This window comes from Pleurodeles waltl, chromosome 3_1 (assembly GCF_031143425.1).
Source record: "Pleurodeles waltl isolate 20211129_DDA chromosome 3_1, aPleWal1.hap1.20221129, whole genome shotgun sequence".
Taxonomy (NCBI): Eukaryota; Metazoa; Chordata; class Amphibia; order Caudata; family Salamandridae; genus Pleurodeles; species Pleurodeles waltl.
The window spans coordinates 1,126,670,605-1,126,690,613 of record NC_090440.1 but is presented as its reverse complement, the minus strand read 5'-3'; positions in this window follow the sequence as shown (position 1 = coordinate 1,126,690,613).

Below are 20,009 nucleotides of genomic sequence, written 5' to 3'. Positions count from 1 at the left end.
AGAGACTTGGTAGCGTGCTTGCTTGTTGTCTAGGGATTCCAACAAGTTTTCTTACCCACAAAGGCCCGCAAACCTCAAAATGTGACTAAAATCACACCTTTTCCATGCATTTGTGTGCCATATGCTTCCAGAAACAAAAAATATAGTACAAATTTCCTACCACCCAGCATACCCCTCGATCTCCTGATAAAAATGATTGCTAACTTGTGTGGGTGCCCAAAGCAGAGGCAGCCTAAAAACGTATTTAAAAAACTGGCCTTTTGAACACACTTTGGTTCCCCCTCAAACTCTGGACATTTTTTGCCCTTCCCTGTCACAGGCACTTGGCCCACCTGCACAAGTGAGATATCATCTTTAACAGGAGCTCCTTTAAGATCCCAGAACTTTCTATCACAGAAATATGAGGAAAATGTGTTTTTAGGCAATTGTTGATTTTTTGCAAGGGATTTTGTGTAACAGAACCTGGTCAGAGCTACACAAGTTACCCCTTCCAGGATTTTCCTTGGTGTCTACTTTTAAAAAACTATACAGGTTTGCTTGGTTTCCCTAGGTGCCCCTGTGCTAGGGCCCAAAATCCACAGCTAGGCACATTGCAAGAAATGAATTAGTTTTCAGTGGAAAAATGCATTGTGCCCAAATTGTGGTTTGGACTGTTTTCAGTCGTGGGCACTAGGCCTACCCACACAAGTGAGGTACCGTGTTTTATCGGGCGACTTGTGGAAATGCTGGATGGAAGGATGTTTGTGGCTCTCCTCAGATTCCAGAACTTTCCATCACAGAAATGTGAGGAAAATGTGTTTTCTTAAACAACGTTTGAGGTTTGCACGGCCCCTGGGTAACAGAACTTGGTTTGAGCCGCACAAGGCACGCCATCCTGGGTTAACCTAGGTATCTCGTTTTCAAAAAGGTTTGCTAGGTTTCCCTAGGTGCAGGCTGTGCTAGGCCCCAAAATCCACAGTTATGCCCATTGCACAAAACAAGTCAGTTTTATAGTGGAAAAATGTTGTGTGCACACGTTGCGTTTTGGGCCATTTACTGTTGTGGGCACTAGGCCTACCCACACAAGTGAGGTCTCGTTTATATTGGGAGACATGGGGGAATGCTGGGTGGAAGGATGTTTGTGGCTCCCCTCAGATTCCAGAACTTTCCATCACAGAAATGTGAGGAAAGTGCTTTTCTTAGACAGATTTGGAAGTTTACAGGGGATTCTGGGTACAAAACCTGGTAGGAGCCAGAGAAACCACCCCATAGATTCCCCCAGGTGTCTAATTTTTAAAAATTGTACAGGTTTGCTAGGTTTCCCGTAGTTGCCAGCTGTGCTAGGGCCCAAAATCCACAGCTAGGCACATTGCAAAACATTAGTCAGTGGAAAAATGTGATGTGTCCACGTTGTGTTTTGCACCATTTCCTGTTGTGGGCACTAAGCCGACCCACAAGTGAGGTACCACTTTTATTGGGAGACCTGTGAGAACACAGAATAGCGGAATAAGTGTTATCACCTATCATCACTCTCTGCATTTGCCCCTTCCAAGTGTAAAGCAGTGTGTAAGAAATAAGTCATTTTGAGAAACACCCTCTAATTTACATGCATGTATGGGTACCCCCAAATTAAGAGATGTTCAAATAAACACTGCTTCTAAACTGCATATTTTGTGCCCATTTTGGAAATACAAAGATTTCATTGATGCCTATTTTTCACTCATGATATTTTACCAATAGATTTGCTGTTGCTCTGGTACACAATGAAAAACCATTCCAAGGTGCATCTTAGTTATTGGTTCTGGGTACCTTAGGTTATTGGTGAACCTACAAGCCTAATATAACCGCACAACCAGAAGGGCCCAGCAGACGTAACAGTATTTGGCTTTTGAAAATCTGTCATTCTGAGAAAAAGTTACAGAAGAAAACAGACACAAATGGCTTTTTTTCAACTCAATTTCAATATTTTTTTATTTCAAGTGTCACTTTCTTTAAGAACATCTTGAAGGATGTACACAAATGACATTTGCCTTAGTTTAGAATTTTGTCTACTTTACAGAAATGTATAGCTTTCTGGGATCCACCATTGGTTTCATACCCAAATCTACCACTAACTGGAAGTAGGTTGAAAGCACGAAAATGGGGTATGCCCCAGCAAAATGCCAAAACAGCATTGAAAAATGTGGTTTTCTGATTCAAGTTTGCCCTTTCCTGAAAGCTGGCAACGTGGTGATTTGAGTACCATAAATCCTTCATTGATGCTATTTGCAGGGAAAAAACAGATGCTTTCTTCTGAAGCCCTTTTCCCATTTCCCCCCAGAAACCGCAAATTTAGCTTAATTTTGACTAATTTCTGAGTCCCATCCAAGGGATACTTTTACAATACTCAGGATGGTGGAAAAAAAGGACTCTAATTTGGCGTGGATTGCTAATGTGGACAAAAAGTTTTGGGTACCTAAGTGCAAGCTACCCTAAATAGACCAAAAAGGCTTGGGACGGAGGAGGGGTGGCTTAGCAGCAAAGAGGTTAACTGCAATATGGACTATGTGGTTGATACTACCAATCATGCCATCCATTGCTGCATGGTTAAAACTAGAGGATCCATCCTTAAGATAGATCAGGTACATGGTTTAGTTGATGTATGGAGGACCCTGAAACCTGTAAAACCTGAATATACTCTTTATTCCTCACCACAAAGACAATGCTCTAGAATCAATATGGACTTTATTGGACAAAGACTAATTCAATTTGCCAATATGGAGGTGTGTCCAAAGTTAGCCTCAGACCATAACCGAGTCTTACTGACATTGCAGATACATAATGCTAGCAAGGAGGGGCTTTGCTTCATGTTTCCCTGTCCATTTCTCACCAACTCTGCCTATAGAACTCATATGACTGGTCTGCTGGGGCAATTTAGAACATTGAATTCTGGCTCAGCTTTGCCTCATGTTGTTTGGGACATAATGAAGCCTTACATACATGAGGTCATGTTGCAATTTATTCTGGAAATGAATAAGTTAAAGAAGGATGAGGCATTTAAACTGTGCATGCAAATGCAGGAGTTAGAGCATCAGCATGCGCAAGCAGTTGAGGGTAAAAGTTAGGATAAGCCATTAATTTATCTACAGCTGTTGTAACTCTGCTATATACTGAATGGGGAATTTAGAGAAAAGGTAACTGCTAAATATTATAGTAACAAGATGGCTCAATGTGAATATGGGGAGAATATCAGTAGGGGGTGCTAGCACATCAAATTGCAGAAAAGGAACACAGAAACTCAATTCAAAGCGTTAAAGATAAAAATGGTATCTCTCACTACGCACCCAAGCTATAGAAAAGCAGTTTAGTGATTTTTATAAAGACATCTACGACCTCACATTACCAACCAGACAGTCTGAGATAGATGAATATCTGCAGAATGTGAGTTTACCTCACCTTGATCCATATCAGGCTCTAGTACTAGAGGGGGATATTACTATCCAAAAGGTTGAGATGGCAATTAGATCTCTGTCGATGGGAAATGCAGCGGAGAGGACACTCTCTCTTTGGAATTTTAAAAAACATTTAGCAAGATACTTCATCCTGTATTTATGAATGTGGTGATGAATATTGATGATGATGGAGAAGTTCCCGCTTCCCAAAATTCTAACAGTTCTCACGGGCTCACAGTCGCCGGGGAGTCCTCCCTGTAGAGTTAGTTTACCGCAGGTCGAGCCGGGGGTGTCGGGTGCAGAGTGGAAAGTCTTGCGCTTCCGACGGGAAACATGTGGTCTTTAAAAGTTGCTTCTTTGTTGCAAAGTTGCAGTTTCTTTGGAACAGGGCGGCTGTCCTCAGGAGTTCTTGGTCCTTTTAGATGCAGGGTAGTCCTCTGAGGCTTCAGAGGTCGCTGGACCCTTGGGGACGCGTCGCTGTTGCAGTTTTTCTTGAAGTGGGAGACAGGCCGGTAGGGCTGCGGCCAAAGCAGTTGGTGTCTCCGTCTTCTCTGCCGGGCTTCAGGTCAGCAGTCCTTCTTCGTCTTCAGGTTGCAGGAATCTATTTTCCTAGTTCTGGGAGCCCCTAAATACTCAATTTAGGGGTGTGTTTAGGTCTGGGGGGTTAGTAGCCAATGGCTACTAGCCCTGAGGGTGGCTACACCCTCTTTGTGCCTCCTCCCTGAGGGGAGGGGGGCACATCCCTAATCCTATTGGGGGAATCCTCCATCTGCAAGATGGAGGATTTCTAAAAGTCAGAGTCACCTCAGTTCAGGACACCTTAGGGGTTGTCCTGACTGGCCAGTGACTCCTCCTTGTTTTTCTCATTCTCTCCTCCGGCCTTGCCGCCAAAAGTGGGGCCATGGCCAGAGGGGGCTGGCATCTCCACTAGCTGGGATGCCCTGTGGTGCTGTAAGAAAGGGGGCAAGCCTTGGAGGCTCACCGCCAGGTGTTACAGTTCCTGCAGGGGGAGGTGAGAAGCACCTCCACCCAGTACAGGCTTTGTTACTAGCCACAGAGTGACAAAGGCACTCTCCCCATGTGGCCAGCAACATGTCTGGTGTGTGGCAGGCTGGCAAAACTAGTCAGCCCACACTGGAAGTCGGGTATGTTTTCAGGGGGCATCTCTAAGGTGCCCTCTGGGTGTATTTCACAATAAAATGTACACTGGCATCAGTGTGCATTTATTGTGCTGAGAAGTTTGGTACCAAACTTCCCAGTTTTCAGTGTAGCCATTATGGTGCTGTGGAGTTCGTGTATGACAGACTCCCAGACCATATTCTCTTATGGCTACCCTGCACTTACAATGTCTAAGGTTTTGCTTAGACACTGTAGGGGCATAGTGCTCATGCACCTATGCCTTCACCTGTGGTATAGTGCACCCTGCCTTAGGGCTGTAAGGACTGCTAGAGGGGTGACTTATCTATGCCATAGGCAGTGTGAGGTTGGCATGGCACTCTGAGGGGAGTGCCATGTCGACCTGGTCATTTTCTCCCCACCAGCACACACAAGCTGGCAAGCAGTGTGTCTGTGCTGAGTGAGGGGTCCCCAGGGTGGCATAAGACATGCTGCAGCCCTTAGAGACCTTCCCTGGCATCAGGGCCCTTGGTACCAGGGGTACCAGTTACAAGGGACTTACCTGGATGCCAGGGTGTGCCAATTGTGGAGACAAAGGTACAGTTTTACGGAAAGAACACTGGTGCTGGGGCCTGGTTAGCAGGCCTCAGCACGCTTTCCAATCATAACTTGGCATCAGCAAAGGCAAAAAGTCAGGGGGTCACCATGCCAAGGAGGCATTTCCTTACAATCATTCAAATGTTTTGTAGAGCACACAGCCACTCAAGGATTGTCCCAGCAATGACAGACTCGTTGCCCACTTGTAACTGAAACAGTTACTGATACAGGAATTCAAACAGCCAGGTTTAAGGTTGCGTTTGAAAGAGAATTTATCTTTCATAGCCAGTAGATGAATTTGGGAGGGCATTTCATCCCCTGATAGCAAGAAAGGTGAAAGAGGTGCTACCCCATTTTTAACTCTTCATTCTTGGGATCACTACCAGCACAGCATCAAAGGAGTGCAGGGTTCTTCCTAGATGGTATGGCATAATCCAATTGGCCAGGTACCGAGGACCTACTGCTCGAAGGCTCAATGGGCCAGCATTAGCCCTTTGAACTATGCTCTCTCCTTAATCTGCAGCCAGTGCAGCTCCTTAAGATGTTGGTGAGTTTGAGCCCTTCTAGGAAGTTTGAATAAAAGCTGGGTAGCCAGATTCTGAACATGATATGCCAGTAGACCCCAGTAAAGAGAGTTGGCATAGTTGAGCTGGGAAGTGATGAGGGCATGTATGACCATCTTCTGAAACTGAATAGGCAGCAGGTATAAAAATGTCTTTAGAGATTTTAGAAGTTCAAAGCAGGAACCTACCACACCATCCATGTGTACGCCAAAGAAAGTTTGATTGTCAAACTTCACCTCTAAATTTCATGATATGATGTCAGGGTATGGTGGGAGCTGGCGGGGAGGGACCAGTCTGGGCCAACGTTCACCATTCCAGTTTGCTTGCATTGCACTGTAAGTTGCTGTGACACAGCCAATGGAAAACGGCATTCAAACGGGTCTTAAATCTGCTGAAGACATTTGGTGGGTTTCTGTTGAGAGTGAGGATGATCTGAGTATTGTCAGCATAGGACACTATCTGGATGCTGAAAGATTCCACCAATACAGCCACGGTGGTCATGTATGTATTGAACAGAATCGGGCTCAAGGCACAGCCCTCAGGAACACCAAACTTTAATGGCTTGGGATCAAAGGCATAAGGTGCCACCAAAACCAACTGTCTTCTGTCAGACAGAAATGAGCAAGTCCAAGCCAGCGAATAGGGATGAGACACTATATCAAAGCCTGCCGATAAATCTGGAAGTAATAATGTAACTTCTTTCCCTTGTTCCACTGCTAGCTTCATGGTGTCAGTAACCCCTACTATGGTAGATTCTGTGCTAAAGCTAGGGCGGAAACCTGAATTTAGAAGGATGCAGCAGCTGTCCTTGTTCTGAATAATTAGGCAATTGGGTGATTGGCCAACTTCTCTAATTTCTTGGACAAAAGCCTGTAATGAACAGATAGGTCTGAAGTTGGTCAGAATAGATCTATCTGCAGATAGATTTTTCAGTATTGGAATCAGCTTAGCTTATTTCCTGCATCTAGGTAATGTAGCTATTTATGAAAAGGTTAAGGATGGGATTGATTGTAATGCAACTAGGAATGAGGATGCGTGGAGGACACAGGTCATCTGGCATGCCAGACGTACAGGCTTTTGAGGACTGCTCAGATTCCTCTAGAGAAGTGAGCAGAGTGATGTCTTCGATGGATCCAACTCTGACCAACCAATTTTTAGGGAACCATCTGAAACTGCAAGTGTATCCACAATGCCCCTGGCTTTGCTATCAAATAAATCAGATAGCTGTGCACACAGCTTTGGAGAAGCCTCTAGCGGCTGTTGGAGCACATCAGTGTGGGAGAATTGTTTGACAATCTTAAAAATGTCTCTCTATTTGTGCCAGATTCAGCAATTTGATTGGCAAAAAAAGTCAGCTTGGGCACTCTTGAAAGACAAATGATAATTACTCTGCGCTTTTTTTGTATTGTTCCTTTTTTGAAGGCAGGTAGTTCTTTCTCTAACCTCTTTTGAATTTTTTGCACTGCTTATACAGCTCCCTGAGTTCATCATTAAACCATGGAGCTGAAGGAAATCTGCTCTTGGAAAAGACAGACTTCTCCTTAAGAGGAGCAACAGTGTCTGCCATGTGCAGAATCTAAGTATTAACAGCCAGACAGTTAGCCTCAATATTTCCACTCATATGTGGCATGTTATCACCAAGGGTGAATTCTAAATGCGCACTAAAAACTTTAGCCCAGTTCCTATATGGTAAAGAAGGAATAAACCTCCTGTCTAGAGGACCCTGTCCACATTCCTTGCAAAGTGAAAAATGGTGTGATCTGACCAATCAATCACCTTAATACCAGATAGAACAACCTGGCAATTTGAGAAAATATTGTTGAGGCTATGACCTGCAGAGTGCGTGGGTTGGTTGACAAATTACTTGATATTCCAAGAGGCCATGTTCTCTAGTAGGAGCATACCTCGTTGGTCTGAGACCTTATCCAGATGTAGATCCAAATCACCTAACACCATTAAGCAGGAGAATTTAAGAAGGTTTTGGATAAACATTCATCCACTGATGGCAAAAATTATCCAGGATAGCCCGGGGGTCGATATCCTAAAACACCCCCAAGGATTTCTTGGGCAATAATGTTAGACAGAAACGAAGCAATTCTCTCCCCTGGAGCTAAATAAGCTCAAAGGAGATACATTTGAGGTACTGTTTAAAAACAATAGCTACACCACCTCCCCTTTTTCCTACTCTATCACAGTGAAGCATGGTGTATCCTCCAGGGATCGCCACTGCGATGTCAGGGGACAAGCTATCCAACATCTAGGTTCAAGTAAGGAAGAGAATGTCAAACTGTTCCTCCCTAAGTAGTAAACTGCACAAACCATTTTATGAAGGCATCACAACTTTACCAGTGCTGCCAAGATCTCTAAAGAGCTCCTAGACTTCTTAGCAAGAAGGGGAGGCATGTGTGAGTAACCTTCTGTCCTTTTTGGTCCTGGCAGGGAGCATGAGAATACAACAAACATGGATAAGATATTGCCTGGAGTTATATATAAAAAACAAGAGGGACTGGGAGCCTTCAAGTCCAGCTAATATGCTCCTTGACATAAGATAATGAAAAAATGATGTGCAGTTCCTAAGAAGAACAGGGTGGAGAGACAGCTCATTATCCCTGGTCTTTAGCAGGTCAGGCTGAAATTACTTAATTTAGGAGCAAGAGCCCTAAAGGGCACTCACAAGGTGGTTCCTTGCCGGGGATCTTTTATGAAAAGTGCTGTATCAAAAGTCAGGTGGAAATGTCTGGTGTGTAGATTGGAAATAATGAAATTTAAAAATGACTAAGGGACCCCTAATCTGTGTTTATTCTAAAGGTGGCCATTGTCATGATTAAAAGCAGGGGTTGACAATGAAGGGAAATAAAGTACCTTTGTGTTTGTGTTCAATAAGGTTGACAGTTTCTTTTTTAAGTGTGATAAAGATTGGTAGCATTTTGTCAGTACCAAGCTACAAGAATCCTAAACTACTTAGATAATGACCCAACAGAAATGTGACGGAAAGGCCAAAACCAATAAAACACCAACAAAGTGCTGCAAAGTAAATACCCAAAGTCAGACAGGGAACTTCAGACCTCACTAAGGCTTGAATTGTTCCCCCTAGGTATTACAGATGCCTCCATGCATTATACAGTAAGACATTCTAAGCAGAGTGTGCTGACAATCTACCCCATCCATAATCCTGAAATGTCTGGTGTTAAATACATACCTCTGCACTGGGATCCCGAGTGTAACAAGTGAGGTTCAGAAGAGGAGTAGGCTAAGCATGGGTCTTGAGCTAGGTTAAAACAGGGAGCATGGCTGGGGCTAAGTGTAGGCCAAGCGTGGACGGGTGCAGACAGGCTTGCCTTAGGCACATCTCTGGCGTGCCAGCCACATGCCTCCTGGACGTCCGCACATCTGTTCACCTTAAATGGGATAAGGGCATCCCTTGCCAAACAACTAGACCACTGGCTGCCTTCCAAAATTAAGCTAGTATGGCACAAGAGGAAGTCTCCAACTGGCTCACAGGAAGGAGTCCAAGAAAACCAAACAAGTGTTAAAACACCAGCCTGCCCTCTCACAAAAGCAAAGTGCAAGTGCACATTTTAAAACCAAATGCCCCACAATACAATGAAGGTAAAAATAAATAGAGTGAAATTTGGCAATACAGGCGCTCTGAACTACAAGTATTATTCCTATTAAAAACCTATGACATAAAAACAGCTAAAAACCATCAGAGAATAAACATATTCAAATCCAAAGTGCAACATGTCAGCATGTAGTCAACTTATCTATCTATCCAAGATAAACACAGGATACTGACTCTTTGTCTCCGTCTTGGAATTGTGCCTCCCGTAGAGGAGTGTTATACATGGGGAGTCATCTTTGCGTTAACTTACATAAGCATGCGTGGTATACCTTCACTGGCAGTCCTCCCTGATGTACTTAGACAGGTATGGAATGAGCACTACTAGCTTTGAATTTATTAATTAAGTTAATGGGGAACTTCCCTACGGTATCCTCTGTCATCCTAAGCACCTTTAAGGGAGAGGCGTCAGTTCTGGCTATACATCAGAAGCTAGAAGCAGTTCCAGTTCAGGACCATGATCAGAAACTATCAAGAATAATCACACAGGTTTATACCTCTGTAGGTAGAGATACCTTAGGTACGTAACCCCTTAAGCCACAATTAAAACCTAAAAATGACATCAAGGGTTGTGCTAGAGAGAAATCTGCAACAGAAGGAAAGAAAGAACAGAAACACAAAGATAAAAGACAGATTGTATCACTTGCTTCTCGGTAACCCATCAGGGGTGGTTATAACTAAAGAGACATTGAGAAAATTAAAAAGCCTGAACAGTATTAGTATTCTGATAGCCATTCTTCACATTCTTTTCAGGACACTGATGGTAAAAGAACAGAAAGGGGGAGCAGACCTGAATACCAAAAAAAAGAGGAGTACAGTAGGTGAAGTGAAGCAGGACATAATACTGACATCATGGTTAAAAGGGAAGAGAAAGGATTGGACTCTAAAACCCCAGTAAAAGAGAAAAAAATAGCAGGACTTTCCAAGAAAAATGCAAGTACAACTATGAGTCCTTCTGGGAAACAGGACTTTGGCGAGAGGGTTCCTAGACAGTACTAAAGAAGTTACAGTAGTTTATCAGACACTTCAGAGATTTCTGGATATTAATCCAACTGATGACTTTATAGAGATCGAGACTCCAGATCAACATTTAAATCATCCTGATAGGGTTTACAACTTAAATAAACAGATTTAAGTAGACATGCCATGTATATTCAAAGCCCTTTTCTGGACTCAATTATCTGATGATTATGACATCATCGTAGGGCAAGTGGAAGAAGTCTGGCCTCTGGTCTTCATTAGGGAAGCACCCCGGGGGTAGGAATTCATTAGAGTAGCCTTCTCTCCAATAGTACCTGAGGATATCAGGGAAATTTATGCCAGTGAATGGTTCATGAGACAAGCTTCAGCCTCAAAAAGAAATCAAGCAGGTTGTTACGAACACTCTAGTCCACATGTCATTCCCTTACGCAGTAAATCACAACCACAAGCACAATACCCTTTAAGAAAAACATGGTGTAAAAGCAACACTAGATCAGTTGCAGTACCAGGCATAATAGTGCCTTGTCTCTCAGCATTGGACATGCTCTCTTTTACTGTCTTCAAACCAGATGGCTCCTATAGAATAAAGTTAGATTATAGAAATTTGAATTTGCCCCCGCAAACAAGCAGTACAAAATGTACACAGCACAGGGTTAATGACTAACCGGGTGTGGAAAAAATACAACACAACCATGTTTATTCCCAACGTTTTCTTTAGTCAGAACATAGGGCCAGATGTAGCAAAAAATTGCGAGTTGCAAATGGCCCGAATCGCAATTTGCAACCCCGCAAAATCGGAAATGGGATGCAAAAATCCCATTTCCGAAGCACAAATTGCGACGTGAGCCATTACCGACTCGCACAATTTGTGACCCCATTGTGCGACCCGCAAATAGGTAGACGCAATTTGTGAGTCGCAAACCATTTGAAAAAGCCACTCGCAAATTGCGACTAGTCGCAAAAAGCCCATTTTGCACACCCAAATTACCACTAAGTCAGAGCAGGTGGTAACAATAACCAAAGTATAAAAGGAGACCCAGAAGGCATCTGGGTTACTCAAAATGGCTGAAATATATGTGATAGCAAGGAGGAGGAGAGTCCACGCCGCACAGCAGAGGAGGAGGAGGAGCCAGAGACAGGAGAGGATATACAGAACCAGGCAGACACTTTTCCAACAAAATGAGGAGGAGATTTATGACAAATACAGACTCAGCAGTGCAGCAATTTTAGAATTAATTGATCTACTCAATCCGTAGCTTCAACGACAGACTGTGCGCGGCTGCGCCATCCCCACACCTGTGCAAGTGCTATGCTCACTGCACCTCTTGGCCTCGGGTAGCTATCAGGGGGTCATTGCAGTGGCAGGTGAGGTATCCCAAAGTGCACTCTCACGATTCGTCAGATGTTTCCTAGATGGCATACTCACACACATGTCCAGATACATATACCTGCCCAGGAATGAGGCAGAAATCAACAGCACCAAGTTGGAATTCTACAGAATTGCCAACTTTCCACATGTAATAGGGTGTGTAGATGGGACACATATACAAATATGCCCTCCTGCAAATCTGGAATATCTGTTCCACAATTGGAAGTGTACCCACTCACTGAACATCCAGGTGGTATGTGACACCCATTATGTCATCACTGACATGGTAGCCAAATTTCCAGGGAGTACACATGACTCTTACATTTTCAGGCACAGTGGGATACACCAACGCCTAGAACGTGGGGAGTTTGGAGACGGATATCTATTAGGTATTGCTGCAGACACCCTGAAGCCATACACACAGGTCACTGTAGAAACCATCCATGCCCTGCTAACATTGTTAAATTTTGCCACACAAGTGACAGTGCATATGCGCTATGACCATGGATACTTACCCCGTACCTAACACCCAGCAATAAGAATGAGAGGCGATATAACAGTGCACATAGGCGGACCAGAAATGTCATAGAGAGGACCTTTGGACTGTTAAAGGCAAGATTCCGTTGCCTCCACAGAAGTGGAGGTGCGCTCCAGTATGCCCCAATAACAGCTTTCAAGATAGTTGGCGCATGCGCTATACTGCACAACATTGCCACCAGACGTGGGCTACATCTCACCCCTGAAGACCCAGATTCGGAGGATGACGAGCAAGAGCTACCACATCGCCAGCCTGGGGATTGAAGCATTGCAAATCAAGGCAGACAGAGACGGAACCACATTGCAAACCAATACTCTGGAAGGTACGTGGTAACTGTCACCACACACACTAATGTCACACACAAAGAGCCCAGTTGTGAAGTGGATCAAACAAAACATTTTAACCCCTTCGCTGCCAGGCCTTTTCCCCCTCCTGTGCCAGGCCTTTTTTTGCCTACGTGGGGCAGTTCGCGCTTAGGCCCTCATAACTTTTTGTCCACATAAGCTAACCAAGCCAAATTTGCGTCCTTTTTTCCAACATCCTAGGGATTCTAGAGGTACCCAGACTTTGTGGGTTCCCCTGAAGTAGGCCAAAATACAGTGAAAATTTCGTTTTTTTCAAAAAAATGGGGAAAAGTGGCTGCAGAAGAAGGCTTGTGGTTTTCCCCCTGAAAATGGCATCAACAAAGGGTTTGCGGTGCTAAACTCAGCAGCTTCCCAGCTTTCAGGAACAGGCAGACTTGAATCAGAAAACCCAATCTTTCAACACAATTTTGGCATTTTACTGGGACATACCCCATTTTAGCAATTTTTTGTGCTTTCAGCCTCCTTCCAGTCAGTGACAGAAATGGGCATGAAACCAATGCTGGATCCCAGAAACCTAAACATTTCTGAAAAGTAGACAACATTTTGAATTCAGCAAGGGGTCATTTGTGTAGATCCTACAAGGGTTTCCTACAGAAAATAACAACTGAAAAAGAAAAATATTGAAATTGAGGTTAAAAAAACATAAATATTTATCTACGTTTTACTCTGTAACTTTTCCCTGCAATGTCAGATTATCGAAAGAAATATACCGTTACGTCTGCTGGACTCCTCTGCTTGCGGGGATATATAGGGCTTGTAGGTTCATCAAGAACCCTAGGTACCCAGAGCCAATAAATGAGCTGCACCCTGCAGTGCGTTTTCATTCTATACCGGGTATACAGCAATTAATTTGCTGAAATATAAAGAGTAAAAAATAGCTATCAAGAAAACCTTTGTATTTCCAGAAAGGGCACAAGATAAGGTGTTGAGGAGCAGTGGTTATTTGCACATCTCTGAATTTCAGGGTGACCATACTAGCATGTGAATTACAGGGCATTTCTCAAATAGATGTCTTTTTTACACACTCTCCTATATTTGGAAGGAAAAAATGTAGGGAAAGACAAGGGGCAATAACACTTGTTTTGCTAATCTAGGTTCCCACAAGTCTCCCAATAACAATGATACCTCACTTGTGTGGGTAGGCCTAGCGCCCGCGACAGGAAACGCCCCAAAACGCAACGTGGACACATCCCATTTTTTTTAAAGAAAACAGAGGTATTTTTTGCAAAGTGCCTAACTGTAGATTTTGGCCTCTAGCTCAGCTGGCACCTAGGGAAACCTACCAAACCTGTGCATTTTTGAAAACTAGAGACCTAGGGGAATCCAAGATGGGGTGATTGTGGGGCTCTGACCAGGTTCTGTTACCCAGAATCCTTTGCAAACCTCAAAATTTGGCTTAAAAAACACATGTTCCTCACATTTCTGTGGCAGAAAGTTCTGGAATCTGAGAGGAGCCACAAATTTCCTTCCACCCAGCTTTCCCCCAAGTCTCCCGATAAAAATGATACCTCACTTGTGTGGGTAGGCCTAGCGCCCGCGACAGGAAATGCCCCAAAGCGCAACGTGGACACATCCAATTTTTTGAAAGAAAACAGAGGTGTTTTTTGCAAAGTGCCTACCTGTAGATTTTGGCCTCTAGCTCAGCCGGCACCTAGGGAAACCTACCAAACCTGTGCATTTCTGAAAACTAGAGACCTAGGGGAATCCAAGATGGGGTGACTTGTGGGGCTCTGACCAGGTTCTGTTACCCAGAATCCTTTGCAAACCTCAAACTTTGGCTAAAAAAACACATGTTCCTCACATTTCTGTGGCAGAAAGTTCTGGAATCTGAGAGGAGCCACAAATTTCCTTCCACCCAGCGTTCCCCCAAGTCTCCCGATAAAAATGATACCTCACTTGTGTGGGTAGGCCTAGCGCCCGCGACAGGAAATGCCACAAAGCGCAACGTGGACACATCCAATTTTTTTAAAGAAAACAGAGGTGTTTTTTGCAAAGTGCCTACCTGTAGATTTTGGCCTCTAGCTCAGCCGGCACCTAGGGAAACCTACCAAACCTGTGCATTTCTGAAAACTAGAGACCTAGGGGAATCCAAGATGGGGTGACTTGTGGGGCTCTGACCAGGTTCTGTTACCCAGAATCCTTTGCAAACCTCAAAATTTGGCTAAAAAACGCATGTTCCTCACATTTCTGTGGCAGAAAGTTCTGGAATCTGATAGGAGCCACAAATTTCCTTCCACCCAGCGTTCCCCCAATTCTCCCGATAAAAATGATACCTCACTTGTGTGGGTAGGCCTAGCACCCGTGACAGGAAATGCCCCAAAGCGCAACGCGGACACATCCAATTTTTTGAAAGAAAACAGAGGTGTTTTTTGCAAAGTGCCTACCTGTAGATTTTGGCCTCTAGCTCAGCCGGCACCTAGGGAAACCTACCAAACCTGTGCATTTCTGAAAACTAGAGACCTAGGGGAATCAATGATGGGGTGACTTGTGGGGCTCTGACCAGGTTCTGTTACCCAGAATCCTTTGCAAACCTCAAAATTTGGCAAAAAAAACACATGTTCCTCACATTTCTGTGGCAGAAAGTTCTGGAATCTGAGAGGAGCCACAAATTTCCTTCTACCCAGTGTTCCCCCAAGTCTCCCGATAAAAATGATACCTCACTTGTGTGGGTAGGCCTAGCGCCCACGAAAGGAAATGGCCCAAAACACAACGTGGACACATCACATTTTTTCATAGAAAACAGTGCCTACCTGTGGATTTTGGCCTGTAGCTCAGCCGGCACCTAGGGAAACCTAGAAACCAGCGCATTTTTGAAAACTAGAAACCCAGGAGAATCCAAGATGGGGTGACCTGTGGGGCTCTGACCAGGTTTTGTTACCCAGAATCCTCTGCAAACCAAATAATTTGGCTAAAAAAACACATTTTCCTCACATTTTGGTGACAGAAAGTTCTGGAATCTGAGAGGAGCCACAAATTTCCTCCCACCCAGCATTCCCCTAAGGCTCTCGATAAAATGGTACCTCACTTCTGTGGGTAGGCCTAGCGCCCACGAAAGGAAATGCCCCAAAACACAACGTGGACACAACATATTTTTTCACAGAAAACAGAGATGTTTTTTGCAAAGTGCCTGCCTGTGGATTTTGGCCTCTAGCTCAGCCGGCCCCAGGGGGGGGCAGAAATGCCCTAAAATAAATGTGACCCCCCCCAATCCCCTTCCTGCACGGGAGCGACCCTTGCCTACGGGGTCGCTCCCCCTGCGTGACATTGGCGCCAAAAAACAACTCCCCGGTGTCTAGTGGTTTCTGCCCCCTTGGGGGCAGATTGACCTAAAATAGGCCAATCTGCACCCAAGGGGGGCAGAAATGGTCTAAATACAATTTGCCCCCCAGGGCAGCGACCCTTGCCTGATGGGTCGCTCCCCATCTCTAAAAAACAAACAAAAAAAAAAAACACCCCCCAAAAAATTTGCCCTGGCGCATAGAGGTTTCTGCCCCCCCGGGGGCAGATCGGCCTAATAATAGGCCGATCTGTCCCCGGGGGGGCAGAAATGGCCTAAAATAAATTTGCCCCCCCAACCCCCACCCCCTCCCCCGGGAGCGACCCTTGCCTACGGGGTCGCTCCCCCTGCGTGACATTGGCGCCAAAAAACAAATCCCCTGTGCCTAGTGGTTTCTGCCCTCTTGGTGTCACATTGACCTAAAATCGGCCAATCTGCCCCCAAGGGGGGCAGAAATGGTCTAAATACAATTTGCCCCCCAGGGCAGCGACCCTTGCCTGATGGGTCGCTCCCCATCTCTAAAAAAAAAAAACAAACAAAAAAAAAACACCAAAAAAAATATTTGCCCTGGTGCCTAGAGGTTTCTGCCCCCGGGGGGGCAGAAATGGCCTAAAATAAATTTCCCCCCCCAACCCCCACCCCACCCCCCGGGAGCGACCCTTGCCTACGGGGTCGCTCCCCCTACGTGACATTGGCGCCAAAAAACAAATCCCCGGTGCCTAGTGGTTTCTGCCCCCTTGGGGGCAGATTGACCTAAAATCGGCCAATCTGCCCCCAAGGGGGGCAGAAATGGTCTAAATATAATTTGCCCCCCAGGGGAGCGACCCTTGCCTAATGGGTCGCTCCCCACCTCTAAAAAAACAAACAAACAAAAAAAAAAACACACAAAAAAAATTGCCCTGCCGCCTAGAGGTTTCTGCCCCCCCAGTGGGGGCAGAAATGGCCTAAAATAATTCCCCCCCCCACAGGGAGCGACCCATGCCTAAGGGGTCGCTCCCCTTGCGTGAAATTCACGCAAAGAAAAAACTCCCTGGTGTCTAGTGGTTTCTGCCCCCCTTGGGGGCAGATTGGCCTCATCAAAATAGGCCAATCTGCCCCCAAGGGGGGCAGAAATGGCCTAAATATAATTTGCCCCCTAGGGGTCGCTCCCCACCTAAAAAAAATAACAAAAAAAACAAAAAAAATTATCCCTGGTGCCTAGAGGTTTCTGCCCCCAGGGGGGGCACAAAAGGCCTTCCCGAAAAATGCCCCCCCCGGGAGCGACCCTTGCCCAAGGGGTCGCTCCCTTATGTCAATATCTGGAAAAAAAAATCCCTTGTGTCTAGTGGGGTTTCAAAAGCCGGATTGCAAGCAATCCGGCTTTTGAAACCCTGGGAGAGACTTCAAAGGGAAGGAAATACATTTCCTTCCCTTTGAAGCCCCTCCGGGCCTCCCCCACGTGATTGAAAGAGAAATGCTTTGCATTTCTCTTTCAATCGCGCTGGAAGCAGAGCTTCCAGCGCGATGGGGGAGGCCCCTGTGACAAATCAGCGTGGGCTCGCGCGCTGATGTCACAGGAGGGGTGGGGGTCTTCCCCTTCCATCCCCACCTTGGGGGGAGAGGGGTGCACAGGGGGGGCACGCTAGCGCTCCCCCAAGTTCCCGTGTGCCTTGGACGAGGTGACCTCGTCCAAGGCACAGGGGAACTGTAGCCTTGGACCAGGTCACCTCGTCCAAGGCACAGAACGGGTTAATAAGTGAACCTAATAACTATATAACTGAACTGTTGGTAAGGGGCTGCACATGTCTACCCTCAATGAGGACACATTAACTCCATGTGCCTCATGAGTCCTGCAGTCTTTGGGCCTAACACCTCCTCCTGGTATGCCCAGCATGGCTTGTGCTAGGTGGGTCAGCAGACCCCTGGCATGCACTGCCACTCCGCAAGACACGTGTGTCTGTGGCAGATGCGCTGCTGATGGTAGACCCCTCCTCCCTGTCCTGAAGTGTCTCAGCTGTGCCCCTTGCCACCTGCCTGGCCTCCAGCATGTCCACAGCGTGGCTAATGCGGCCCAGTCCCCGAACCACATCCCCTGCAAAGTGGCCCAGGTCCACCTGCAAGCTCACAGTACGTCGTGACAGCCCTGTGGTGTTCACTGCAAGACGGACAATGGATGCAGCCATGCAGTCCAATCTCTGCACCAGTTGGCGCTCACGGCGCCTTGCACTTTGTCTCTCTGACACCAGTTCCGTCACCAGTTGGCGTATGGATAGTGCTAGGTCACTGACATTGTCATTCAATCTTGTGAACTGTGTGTTCACTTCTGCCAGGCCATGTGTAAAATTGTGGTCCATCCTCTGCATTGCCCCAGAAATAATTCTCAACTGCCTTGTTTGCAGGCGCTGACCAGATAGGAGGGATGCCTTAACTGCAGACATGGATGCGTCACCTATATCCTCCTGGGACAATGCCTGGACATGGAGTCTGCGACGCAGTGGTGCTTCTGGGTCTTGCTGTCTCACACTGTGGCTGGGACCAGGTACTGTGTCTCTTTCCTCCATGTCCACTTTTTCAGCTGGAGGGAACTGTGGTGGTGTGGTGCTGGGCCCTGTAGTGGCTGCTGCAGCCTCCTGCCCTGCCTGTGGCCTTCTTTCTTCACCCTGGATGGTGTGGCTGGTGGGGGTGTCTTGTGGGAGACCTGTGGGACATAGGGAACACACTGTCAGTATCTAACATCTGTTGTATGCCTCCTAATAAACAGTTGCCTATAAGCTGACTACTGTACTACATTGCCCATAATGCACCATGCTGGTGGTTGCTAGTCTGGAATGGAGCTAGTCTGGTTGTGCATGCTGCTGTGTACTGGGTGAGTGCGGGTATAGCATTTATAGGTGTACATGCATGTTTCATGGTGCTCACTTTTTGATGTCCCTTGCGCTGACGTGTCCAGTGCTCCCATTCCTGACACTGCCTCAGGCTCCAGGGTCTGCTCAACCAGTTCCTCCATGGCTTTGGGTAGTGGGATGGTGGATGGGCATCCTCCTGTGCCCCTCATCTCCCTGAGGCGCTCTGCCACCCTCTCCTTTGTCCTGGAGCGCAGGTCATACCACCGTTTTTTTATTTCCTCTATGCTTCTGTGGCTCACCCCTATGGCATTGACCCTCTCCTGGATGTCCTGCCAGATTCTCCTCTTTTCAGTGTCTGGGACACTCAGGGCTGCCTTTCCAAACAGCTGGTCATGGTGCTGGCAGCATTCCTCTGTCAGCACCTCAAGTTCCTTTTCAAAGAATTTCAATTTCCTCTTCCTGCCTGGACTGCCTGTGTCATCCATTGTTGCAGCTGTTCCTCCAGGTAGTTGCTCAGCAGTTAGAAAAGGGTGTGGTCCTCCCTCTCCCAGGTGTATTTGATGTCTTCCTGGCTCTGATGTCATCAGCAGGAGCCAGGAAGTGTTTTTCAAACTGTTTTGCTGCACCTGCATGCAATTTGCAGCACAGTCGCAATTTGCGATACCCGACTCGCAATTTGCGAGTTCGTTTTTAGCGAGGTCGCTAACAGCGGACTCGCAATCTGCGGTGCGACATCATTTGCGAGTCGCAAATTGATGTCGCTTTTTTTTGTTGGATCCCATTTTGCGAGTCGGAAATTGCGAGTCGCAATGACTCGCAATTTCCGACTCGCAAATTTTTTCCTTCCCACATCTGGCCCATAGTACTTAAAAGTGAGTATCTAATGGTTCTTAGGTTCAGCAGAGTGCAGTTTTCATTCCAACACTTGCCCATGGGCTTTAGGAACAGTGCTGGCTTGTTTTCAGTGTGATTCATGGAGATCATATAACCAGACTCTGAGGTATTGTCATACATCAATGATATTCACCTAACTAACAATGATTTGAATCTACCCGACCAGGATAGGGTGGTGAACACATTTACATCACATGGTTGCAAGATAAATTTAAAAAAAATCAAAGATTGCCTATCTGATGGTGACATTCCTAAGATACAAGTTAAGCAGCAGAGGCAAGGATCCTGCTCCTGACTTCCTTCAAAAGTGCACTACTTTGCAGCCTCCCAATACACTGAAAATGTTGAGTCCCTGCTGGGATTTCTTGACTTTGGATGCAATTATTTGCCTAATTACTCGGAGAGAGTGAAGCCCTTGCAGGACATGATTTCTCCCATGTTTTCATCTGAACAAT